Below are 10,325 nucleotides of genomic sequence, written 5' to 3'. Positions count from 1 at the left end.
TTACATGGAGATTTGGCTGGTCTCACCTCAAGGTCGGAGGGGGTCAGTAACGGGGACGATGGGGGGGATGATGGAGGGGCTCCTTGATTTCTGCAAAAACAGAAACCCTATAAGCTATCAACTAATCAAATGCATATGCCTTGCATAGTGGGGTCCAATTTGAGCATTCAAAGTAGGAGTAGTTCTCCAATTTGAGCGTTCAATAAGCAAAACCAAATCGTAAAATAAATAAGTATTCAAATTAGCATGCATTCAATAAGCAAAACTAAATCATCTCTTGTGTCCGTACATCATCGAATACTATCACTAATACATCTCAAGTAGTATCATACATATAACATCAGTAATACAACTAAAACCCTAGCGAACGACGGGTATCGGCGCGGGCGGTGGACACCCAAAGAGAAGGAACCATCACAGGATCATAGCTCCAGTGAGATCCCTCAAGAACCTGCCAGGTATTGGAGAACCTGCCCACCAACGCAACCATGTAGTGACGGACGTGCTCGTCCTCCTCGCTGACATGCTGACGTACCACCTCCGCGGGGGATGAAAGCCTCCAGACCATCACTGGCCCATGCGACTGCCACCAAAGAAGGTTCGGGTCAATGACTGGCTGGCTCCTCACCAAGCTGCGCCCCCCGGAAGGTAGCACCTCCCAGTACCAGCCCGGCGGAGCCCAGTCTCAGACATGGCCCCTTTGATCAAGCAGGTGTCCTCCGCCAAGTCGACGAGGAGGATGTGGGATAGGCATCATCGACGTCGATGTGGGAATAATTGCTTTAACTAAAAAATAAACTAGTTTTATTAATTTTCTTACTAAAAATAAACTAGTTCTATAGTAAAAATTTAATTAGATCGTCAAATCACATATACCTAAATTTTCTTACTAAAAATAAACTGGTTCTATTAACTCAACTTGTTCAACTAAGCACTTACTATAAATAAAAATAAACTAGTACTTACTAAAAATATACTAGTTCAACTAGTTATATTAATTTTATTACTAATTCTATTAAAAACTTACTAAAAACAGTAAAAAAACTATATTGAATTTTTTCTCTAAACTAAACACCACTACCCTAAATTAACATCTACTTAGTTACCTAACCTACTTCCCTAACTAAAAAAACATGTAATTAACAGTAAAACTACTGCCCTAACCTAATTAACATCTACTTAGTTAACCAAATTAGTTAGCCAAATATTACAGAACATGTAATTAACCTAATTAGTAAACCAAATTAACTTAGCTAGTTCACTTAGTTAACCTAATTAAGCTAGAGGGAGGAGGGCCGGCGGGGGAGGTTGGCAGGCGCGGGAGGAGGCCAGCGGGGAAGGAGAGCCGATGGGGGAGAGGGCAGTCGGCGGGAGAAGACCGGCACGGGGGAGGGCGGCAGCGACGGCGCGCGGCGGAGGCGCGCGAGTGAGATTGTGTGAGGGGGGTGAGGTCGAGCGCGGGCCGTGGGTCTGGATAAGGATCCCGTAGTAGTAGCGCTTGTCTGTAGAAAGCGCTACTGCTACGTTCAATAGTTGTAGCGCTTTATGCATAAAAGTGCTACTACTATGCCTGGCCTACCGGCAACGGTCTGGAAGTTGTAGTAGTAGCGTGTTGTATGAACACAGCGCTACTGGTAAGTGCATAGTAGCAGCGCTTACCGTGTACAAGCGCTACTGATAAGTAGTAGCATCGTTTTCTTATAAAAAGTGCTACTACTAAGCTCCTGTGTATAGGCATTTCCCTAGTAGTGTAGGAGAACTAGCCCCAATCAGCACCTCTTCGGTGGGATAGTTGTTTTGGGTGAGTTTGACGCAACTAGATCAAACTAGCCCTCATGTTTGGATACTTTAGGCCTATTTGAGCCCTAACTAACTCTAACCCATGGATCCAAATAGGGCCAATAACTAGTGTACTTAGACCTGCACAATACAAGTTTGAATGACAACGTTTGCTTGTTTTTAAATATTAGGCCTGTTGTTAATAACACACCTTTCCACTTCTTGTTTTTAAATATTAGGTTTTTTACAATTTGGTCTAGGACATGTAGGTCCTGCTATCAGAGGTTTTGACCCACTGTTTTACCCTTTTTGCATATGTGGAAATGAGTTGTCCACTAATATCAGTCAAGTCAAGCCACTCAAAAAGATTGTTCGATAAAGAAATTACCGACAAAAAACAACAAGATCTTTGTCTGCACAATGAAGAAGACATCAGTTCACTATGGCATGGTACTAACTGGTATTCCTTGTCTTTTTAATTCCTTTGCGCCATTTCAAATCTGGAGAAGATCTTCATGCATATCCTTGTTTTCAGGCCTTTCCAAAGCAGTTCATTGATGATTACCTCTCAAACCACCTGTATGGTCAGGAGGCGAGGAAGGTTTTCATACAACACCCATGGTTCAATATTGAAGTGTTCCTGAAGAGGACGAAGGATGGATGGTCAATCATCCACAGGCAATGGCCTAAAGTTGCAAAGACCTTCAACATCAATGAAGGCTCAATAATCGCATTCCTCTTTAGTACTTTTTCAGATGAGATTCATCTGTCTATGTTCCGTCTATGATGCTAATTTCGAAAGGTTGTAGATGTTGCATATGAAACTTGGTGCTGGTGCAGTTGTATAACGGGGTAGAGGAGTGCTGAAGCTATATGATGTTGTACTCTGATGTATTTCAATTATGAAATCCTGATTCCTTAATATGGAAATGAAATATATTGTGTGCTTAATATGAAATGTCAATTAGATTAATAAATGGATTATTAATAATAGGGCAATTAGCCTGTTAATGGCCAATTAGCTTGCTAACTGGGTTTTTCTATTACAAATGGTTACTGAGGAAACACCATGGGCGATGACCTCAGGCAACGTAAACGGTTTTTAGGAATAAACTGTGTTGGATCAATGAATAATCACACATGACATCCTCTTGAAAATTGTTTGTGTTAGGCCACCTTGTGCAAACATTACCACATAAAAAGTGTGTGTGCTAGACAACCTTTGCCACACAGTTTCTTGTACGCACCGTGTGTGATGCATTCAATAACGCAAACGATAAAATTGTTAATATCATGTGCAATGGCAATGCTATTGCAAACGATTTAATGGGGAAAATTGTGTGTGATATACCTGCGAACGGAAACGTTTTCCTTGGAGTGACTGTATGGGACATATATACGAATGAACGAACTTCTTGGATTAACTGTGTGGGATGCACATACTAATGGAAACGTATTCCTTGGATTGACTGTGTGGAATGTACATACGAACAGAAGCGTTTAGCGGGGACTAACTATGTAGGATGTACTTACAACCGGAAACAATTTAGCCTATATAATTGTATTTTTTAGCACCACTATATGTATACGCACACGACCTAATTTTGCCGAGCGTGTGTGCCAGGAGGGCATATCCCCCACGGTTTCTAGGTCGTGTGAGAAGGACCCCTCCCTATCGCAGTCACTCACTAGGCGAAGGTTCAGAATTCCATCGCGGAAAGGGGTTAAAAACCGTTAGTATAGCACCATGTTTTACCAGTGAGTAGTGGCCGTTGGATGTCCATCCAACTATTGTGGTGCTTCTTCAATCTTGGATATTCATGCTTCAGCCATCTAAACCACCGCCGGTGGTACCGCCTCCCGTGGCAGGCTGTGCTGCCGTGCAGGTCTCACTGGCCCACCCTACTCCCATTGTCATCCAGGCCATTCCTCTATTCACTAAAACCTCTTGTTATTCTCCGGCGACGCCAGCCTCACACCGCAGCCGAACTAGTGAACCCTCATACTCCCATCCACGTGGGCATCCACTATTGTGTCTTCGCCGGCTCCAGGTCGTTCCCTTCCTAGGCCTCGCCATCGTCCATCGCATTGGTTCTCTTAGCGCGGCATGGTCAACTTTGTCAACAAACGATAGCCATCAGAAGAGGCATGTATGTGGAGTGGATGACAGTAGGGACCCACATGGCCCATGGCTGCATGCGAGCAAGACCCTCATAATGCGAAAAAAATGATTTCCCCCCTAACAGGTTTGAGCCACCAGCTACATGTTCACACGCAAGGAAGTGTTCCCTTTATTACGCGGAAAAAGGTTACCTCTCCCTGACAGCTGGGACCCACCAGCTTTAGTATGATCCATTTCGCGAAAATATAGATTGTACCAAAGATGCTAAATTGTTTTATTTTTATTCTTATTCGAAAAAGAAGAAATTTAAAAAACCAGAAAACATCTTCGCATGCAAGGAAGTGCCACCTTATTATGAGAAAAAAATGATTCCCCCTGCTAGCTGGGACCCACCAGATTTGGAGGCTGACTTGTGGGCCAACTAAGTTGACGCGTACGGGCTCTGTCAACTTAGTCAAAATGACTGGCTGCAGTGGTTGTTGGATGCTAAATCAACAGTCGTGCTGCGTCTTCAACCTCTGGTCTTCTAGCTCTAACCGCCCAAACTAGCGCCTGCGGTACCGCCTGCTCCAGCCTCCCATGGCCAGCTTGCTGCCGCGTAGGCCTCACGGACCGACCATACTACAACTGGTCAGGCCTTCCCTCTACCCACCCACACCCCATATTATTCTCCAACGCCGGCAGCCTTATGCCGCAGCCGAACCAGTGAACCCTCATACTCCCCTCCGCGTGGGCATCCACCTGCCTCGCATTCTCTGGCTCTGTGTCGTTCCCTTCCTACGCCGCACTGTCATCCACCACCTTGATGCTCTCGGCGCCTCGTGGTCAATGAACGACGGCCATCAAAAGAGTACTTTAGGCTATGAGGCTGACAGTTGGACCCATGATGTCGCTTGAAACTACGGTAGGTATTTCCCCAAAGAGGAAGGGATGATGCAGCACAGCGACGGTAGGTATTTCCCTTATATATAAAACCAAGGTTATCGAACCGGTAGGAGAACCAAGCAACACCACGTAAACAGCCCCTGCACATAGATAACAAATCCTCGTAACCCGGCGTGTTAAAGGGGTTGTCAAACCCTTTCGGGTAACGGTGCCAGAAATTGGTGCGTGACAGGAAAAATGTTGTAATAGATTGGATAAATAGATCGCAAATAAAATAAAGTGCAGCAAAGTATTTTTGGATTTTTGGATTAATAGATCTGAAAATAAATGCAAATAAAAGTATCTCGCAAAGGTAAATAATATGAGAAAGAGACCCGGGGGCCGTAGGTTTCACTAGTGGCTTCTCTCGAGAAAAATAGCAAAGCGGCGGGTGAACAAATTAATGTTGGGCAATTTATAGAACTTCAAATACTCATAACAATATCCAGGCAATGATCATTATATATGCATCACGTCCAAGATTAGTAGACCGACTCCTGCCTTCATCTACTACTAATACTCCACACATCGACCGCTATCCAGCATGCGTCTAGTGTATTAAGTTCATGGAGAAACGGAGTAATGCAATAAGAACGATGACATTATGTAGACAAGATCTATCTATGTAGAGATAGACCCGTCGTTTTATCCTTAGTAGTGATGTCTACTACACAACCTTCTTCTTGTAGATGTTGCTGGGCCTCCAAGTGCAGAGGTTTGTAGGACAGTAGCAAATTTCCCTCAAGTGGATGACCTAAGGTTTATCAATCCGTAGGAGGCGTAGGATGAAGATGGTCTCTCTCAAACAACCCTGCAACCAAATAACAAAGAGTCTCTTGTGTCCCCAACACACCCAATACAATGGTAAATTGTATAGGTGCACTAGTTCGGCGAAGAGATGGTGATACAAGTGGTATATGGATGGTAGATAAAGGTTTTTGTAATCTGAAAATATATAAACAGCAAGGTAACTAGTGATAAAAGTGAGCACAAACGGTATTGCAATGCGTTGAAACAAGGCCTAGAGTTCATACTTTCACTAGTGCAAGTTCTCTCAACAATAATAACATAAGTGGATCATATAACTATCCCTCAACATGCAACAAAGAGTCACTCCAAAGTCACTAATAGCGGAGAACAAACGAATAGATTATGGTAGGGTACGAAACCACCTCAAAGTTATCCTTTCTGATCGATCTATTCAAGAGTCCATAGTAAAATAACATGAAGCTATTTTTTCCGTTCGATCTATCATAGAGTTCGTACTAGAATAACACCTTAAGACACAAATCAACCAAAACCCTAATGTCACCTAGATACTCCAATGTCACCTCAAGTATTCGTGGGTATGATTATATGATACGCATAACACAATCTCAGATTCATCTATTCAAACCAACACAAAGAACTTCAAAGAGTGCCCCAAAGATTCTACCAGAGAGTCAAGACGAAAACATGTGCCAACCCCTATGCATAGGTTCATGGGCGGAACCCGCAAGTTGATCACCAAAACATACATCAAGTGGATCAATAGAATACCTCATTGTCACCACATGTATCCCACGCATGACATACATCAAGTGTTCTCAAATCCTTAAAGACTCAATCCGATAAGATAACTTCAAAGGGAAAACTCAATCCATTACAAGAGAGTAGAGGGGGAGAAACATCATAAGATCCAACTATAATAGCAAAGCTCGTGATACATCAAGATCGTACCACCTCAAGAACACGAGAGAGAGAGAGAGATCAAACACATAGCTAGTGGTACATACCCTCAGCCCCGAGGAAGAACTACTCCCTCCTCGTCATGGAGAGCACCGGGATGAAGAAGTACGTCGGTGCACCTCCGGGCTGTCCACGAGGCAGGGGGCGCGCCTAGGGGGTGGGCGCGCCCCCCACCCTCATGGGCAGCCCGGGACTCTCCTGGTCCATCTCCGATACTACGTGGGCTTCTTCTGGTCCAAAAATAAGTTCTGTGAAGTTTCAGGTCAATTGGACTCCGTTTGATTTTCCTTTTCTGCGATACTCTAAAACAAGGAAAAACATAAACTGGCACTGGGCTCTAGGTTAATAGGTTAGTCCCAAATCATATAAAATAGCATATAAATGCATATAAAACATCCAAGGTTGATAATATAATAGCATGGAACAATCAAAAATTATAGATACGTTGGAGACATATCAGCATCCAAAAGCTTAATTCCTGCTCGTCCCCTAGTAGGTAAATGATAAAAATAGAATTTTTGATGTGGAATGCTACCTAACATATTTATCCATGTAGTTCTCTTTATTGTGGCAAGAATATTCAGATCCATAAGATTCAAGGCAAAAGTTTAATATTGACATAAAATAATAATACTTCAAGCATACTAACAAAGTAATCATGTCTTCTCAAAATAACATGGGCAAAGAAAGCTATCCCTACAAAATCATATAGTCTGGCTATGCTCCATCTTCACCACACAAAGTATTTAAATCATGCACAACCCCGATGACAAGCCAAGCAATTGTTTCATACTTTTGATGTTCTCAAACTTTTTCAATCTTCACGCAATACATGAGCGTGACCAATGGACATAGCACTATAGGTGGAATAGAATGGTGGTTGTGGATAAGACAAAAAGGGAGAAGATAGTCTCACACCAACTAGGCGTATCAACAGGCTATGGAGATGCCCATCAATAGATATCAATGTGAGTGAGTAGGGATTGCCATGCAACGGATGCACTAGAGCTATAAGTGTATGAAAGCTCAAAAAGAAACTAAGTGGGTGTGCATCCAACTCGCTTGCTCACGAAGACCTAGGGCATTTTGAGGAAGCCCATCATTGGAATATACAAGCCAAGTTCTATAATGAAATATTCCCACTAGTATATGAAAGTGACAACATAGGAGACTCTCTATCATGAAGATCATGGTGCTACTTTGAAGCACAAGTGTGGTAAAAGGATAGTAACATTGCCCCTTCTCTCTTTTTCTCTCATTATTTATTTATTTATTTTTATTTTTATTATTTGGGCCTCCTCTTTTTTTATGGCCTCTTTTTTTATTTGGGCTTCTTTAGCCTCTTTTTTTCTTTTCGTCCGGAGTCTCATCCCGACTTGTGGGGGAATCATAGTCTCCATCATCCTTTCCTCACTAGGACAATGCTCTAATAACGATGATCATCACACTTTTATTTTATTACAACTCAAGAATTACAACTCGATACTTAGGACAAGATATGACTCTATATGAATGCCTCCAGCGGTGTACCGAGATGTGCAATGACTCATGAGTGACATGTATGAAAGAATTATGAACGGTGGCTTGGCCACAAATACGATGTCAACTACATGATCATGCAAAGCAATATGACAATGATGAAGTGTGTCATAATAAACGGAACAGTGGAAAGTTGCATGGCAATATATCTCGGAATGGCTCATCATTGCAATAATGCTCATCATTCAAATATTTAGTGCCAAACATTTTAATGCATTCTTCGTCTAGCACTTGAGCACAATTATCGGAATCCTTATTCTCACGAAATACATTAAAAAGATGAAGCGTATGAGGCAAACTCAATTCCATATTTTTTGTAGTTTTCTTTTATAAACTAAACTAGTGCTAAAACAAGAAACAAAAAGATTCGATTGCAAGATCTAAAGATATACCTTCAAGCGCTAACCTCTCCGGCAACGGCACCAGAAAAGAACTTGATGTCTACTACACAACCTTCTTCTTGTAGACGTTGTTGGGCCTCCAAGTGCAGAGGTTTGTAGGACAGTAGCAAATTTCCCTCAAGTGGATGACCTAAGGTTTATCAATCCATAGGAGGAGTAGGATGAAGATGGTCTCTCTCAAGCAACCATGCAACCAAATAACAAAGAGTCTCTTGTGTCCCCAACACACTCAATACAATGGTAAATTGTATAGGTGCACTAGTTCGGTGAAGAGATGGTGATACAAGTGGTATATGGATGGTAGATAAAGGTTTTTGTAATCTTAAAATATAAAAACAGCAAGGTAACTTGTGATAAAAGTGAAAACAAACGGTATTGCAATGCGTTGAAACAAGGCCTAGGGTTCATACTTTCACTAGTGCAAGTTCTCTCAACAATAATAACATAATTGGATCATATAACTATCCCTCAACATGCAACAAAGAGTCACTCCAAAGTCACTAATAGCGGAGAACAAACGAAGAGATTATGGTAGGGTACGAAACCACCTCAAAGTTATCCTTTCTGATCGATCTATTCAAGAGTCCGTAGTAAAATAACATGAAGCTATTCTTTCCATTCGATCTATCATAGAGTTCGTACTAGAATAACAACTTAAGACACAAATCAACCAAAACCCTAATGTCACCTAGATACTCCAATGTCACCTCAAGTATCCGTGGGTATGATTATACGATATGCATCACACAATCTCAGATTCATCTATTCAAACCAACACAAAGAACTTCAAAGAGTGCCCCAAAGATTCTACCGGAGAGTCAAGACGAAAGCGTGTGCCAACCCCTATGCATAGGTTCATGGGCGGAACCCGCAAGTTGATCACCAAAACAGACATCAAGTGGATCAATAGAATACCCCATTGTCATCACATGTATCCCACGCAAGACATACATCAAGTGTTCTCAAATACTTAAAGACTCAATCCGATAAGATAACTTCAAAGGGAAAACTCAATCCATTACAAGAGAGTAGAGGGGGAGAAACATCATAAGATCCAACTATAATAGCAAAGCTCGCGATACATCAAGATCGTACCACCTCAAGAACACGAGAGAGAGAGAGAGAGATCAAACACATAGCTACTGGTACATACCCTCAGCCCCGAGGGAGAACTACTCCCTCCTCGTCATGGAGAGCACCGGGATGATGAAGATGGCCACCGGAGAGGGATTCCCCCCTTCGGCAGGGTGTCGAAACGGGTCTATTTGGTTTTCGGTGGCTACGGAGGCTTCTGGCGGCGGAACTCCCGATCTATTGTGCTCCCCAAGTTTTTAGGGTATATGGGTATATATGGGAGGAAGAAGTACGTCGGTGGACCTTTGGGCTGTCCACGAGGCAGGGGGCGCCCCCCCCCCCACCCTCGTGGGCAGCCCGAGACTCTCCTGGTCCATCTCCGATACTCCGTGGGCTTCTTCTGGTACAAAAATATGTTCCATGAAGTTTCAGGTCAATTGGACTCCGTTTGATTTTCCTTTTCTACGATACTCTAAAACAAGGAAAAAAGAGAAACTGGCACTGGGCTCTAGGTTAATAGGTTAGTCCCAAAAATCATATAAAATAGCATATAAAACATTCAAGCTTGATAATATAATAGCATGGAACAATCACAAATTATAGATACGTTGGAGACGTATCAAGTAGCAACGATACATACGGACCCGAAGAGATCAAAGAAACTCAAATACTTCCATGGATATAAAAACATAGATCTGATCATAAACTCAAACTTCATCGATCCCGACAAACACACCGCAAAAGAGTTACATCATATG

This window comes from Triticum aestivum, chromosome 7A, assembly GCF_018294505.1.
Source record: "Triticum aestivum cultivar Chinese Spring chromosome 7A, IWGSC CS RefSeq v2.1, whole genome shotgun sequence".
Classification (NCBI taxonomy): Eukaryota; Viridiplantae; Streptophyta; class Magnoliopsida; order Poales; family Poaceae; genus Triticum; species Triticum aestivum.
Note: the sequence above shows the minus strand (reverse complement) of the source record.